The sequence below is a fragment of the Populus euphratica genome, unplaced genomic scaffold (genome assembly GCF_000495115.2).
Source record: "Populus euphratica unplaced genomic scaffold, PopEup_1.0 scaffold2599.1, whole genome shotgun sequence".
Lineage (NCBI taxonomy): Eukaryota > Viridiplantae > Streptophyta > Magnoliopsida > Malpighiales > Salicaceae > Populus > Populus euphratica.
Genome location: NW_011502428.1, coordinates 12530 through 14805, shown reverse-complemented (window position 1 = coordinate 14805; position 2276 = coordinate 12530). Strand labels below are relative to the sequence as shown.

The 2276-nt window shown below is 31.9% G+C and overlaps 1 long non-coding RNA gene across 2 annotated transcripts; it reads right to left on the bottom strand.

The window, feature by feature from the left end:
• Positions 1–477: 477 nt before the first annotated feature.
• Positions 478–2269, bottom strand: LOC105119163 (uncharacterized). 2 transcript variants are annotated; one of them, XR_841088.1, is made up of 3 exons: positions 1990–2269; positions 842–974; positions 478–738 (listed from the first exon to the last, which is right to left on the bottom strand). It is a non-coding gene; the product is annotated as an uncharacterized LOC105119163 (long non-coding RNA). The 2 variants fall into 2 exon arrangements; XR_841089.1 differs by having other exon boundaries at positions 702–974.
• Between the last annotated feature and the right edge of the window lie 7 nt (positions 2270–2276).

Sequence of the window (2276 nt, the reverse complement as noted above, 5' to 3'; positions counted from 1 at the left end):
TTATCATTTCATATTAGATTATTGAGTCTTAACTTCATGATTATTTTTGCTTTTTTAATATATAAAATTATTGCATTCTCACAACTTGAATTATGATTAAATTCTCACAACTTGAATTATGAATTAATCGAGTTAACTCGAATTAATTTTAGTATTTTTTTTTACATTTCTTATTAATTTTTTTAGTTTTTTCTTTCATCATTTAATTTGTAAATATCATTTAATTTGTGAATAGATCAAGAACTTAACATACCAACTCAAGCTAGGTTTTTTTTGTTTTTTTATTAAAATTAATTATTTTTTTCAGTTCATCTTTCCACCTTGATTTATTGGTAATTAAATTTTAAAATATTTTTATTTTCCTTTTTATACTGTTTATAAATTATCATATTCTTATTCATTTTTTTATTATCAAATAAAATAATTAGAACATTTTAAAATTATATAAAATACATATTTTCATAATATCAATGGGCGTTTATATTTTCACGATTAATTTTTTTTTTTTCAGTTGAGCATTGACTTTTCTTATATTCTTTTTATTAAATTAATAACACGTCCTCCGTGTCCTAGATTTTTCTTCCTCCTTTAAAGACACTACCATACCTAAATAGGAAAGCCATCACCTATATATTAAACTTTCCTCCATACAGGGAAGTTAATGGTCCCTGCAGACACAGACCACGGGGGTACATTGGGGCATCTTGAAACTCCGGCGAACCTTTTAAAACAATCCAGCTGAGCCATTAAATAACAAGATTAGCTGCAGTGGCATGAAATCTTTGAAAGAAAAGAGAGAAGGATAAGAAGCAGGGAGATTGAAAACGAAAAATGTGCTCACATTGCATTGCAGTATTTAAGAACATTAAAGCTGCTCAAAGTGAAACTACTAGTGAATCTTCATCTGCTACTGTTGGGGGGCATCTCAATAAATCCGAATTTCATCTATCACTAGTCACACGTTCACTCGTATCCTGAGGTTGGAAATTCAATAAAAGTCATAGGAACCATCATGAAGCAAACACTGCGAATCAGGCATAGATGGGAACGAGAAGGTAACCTGACAATATGATTTGATGATTATATACTTCAATTTGTGCTATTAATTGAATGCTCAGCCAATTACTGTTTATAATATCACTATGATTGAATGAGCAGGCAACAATGAATTACAATATGGAAATCAACCAGTTCGATGCCACCGGAAAATCTACAAATCCCATAAATTGCCTTTTAGCCAAGATCAAGAGAAGGTAGGTTCTCTGAGAAACAGAAATGATAGCTAACATGTGAATCAACTGAGCTCTTTCGAGCTTCCCACCCATCAGTGAATATGCAGCTTAAAAATAAAAATTGATGTTCTAAGCTTTGAGCTCGCAAAGTCCACAATCTATGTTTTGTTTCTTTCTAACATTACATATTGTACACCTGTTACAAAAGTACTTGCTGTAGTTTATGTTTAGTCATCTAGAAATTCAAATTAACTTCTTGCTATGTATAACTTGTCTCCTGTCATGCCAACATTCACCATCAAAATATCATGTTGGCTACAAGTTTAAAAACCAGCTCAAGTAGCATGTCCATTGCATACAAACGAAAGAAATAATTGAATAGCAAATAATTGTTTGAGATATCTGCCCATGAATTTACTTCTTTTTTTTTAGTTCCTCAACAGGGAAGGGATAAAAGGCTAAATTTACAATAAAATGAAATGAAATGAAAAACTAAAGTAAAGAATAGATTGTCAAGCCTTTATTACATTCCTTTCTTGCCCCATCCTCATCATCATTTTGTTTGTTGGGGGAAATGATATGTTAAATTCAGCACGATAAATACAGAAGGGCAAAATTTCATGGAAAAAAAAGAAATGCTGGAGATTTCTAGGGAAAACAAATGGCCAACTCTTGTTATTTCTTAAAACTGTTATAAAGTCCTTGGACTGTCAAATTTGTTATTTTATAAACAGCATCGTGAAAAAAGAAGAAAAACCTGCTTATGGGGCCATCAACCCATCAATTGTATACGAAAGAGACTTAGCCCAGTCAGCTTGAAGAAGCAGTGTTTGTAATGTTTGCATCACATTGTATTCTGGATCTAGCTTATGCTGCCATCCCTAAAGAAATTGGAAAAACACCAGAAGTAAGATATTAAATTACACACCTGCTAATGATAACAATCACTAATATATTGCAGAGGTCCCCCCCCCCTTATAGCCAGTAGGCATGATATTATATTACACATCACTATTTGGCTGCCTCTAGGGCTCCTTTGGCCAC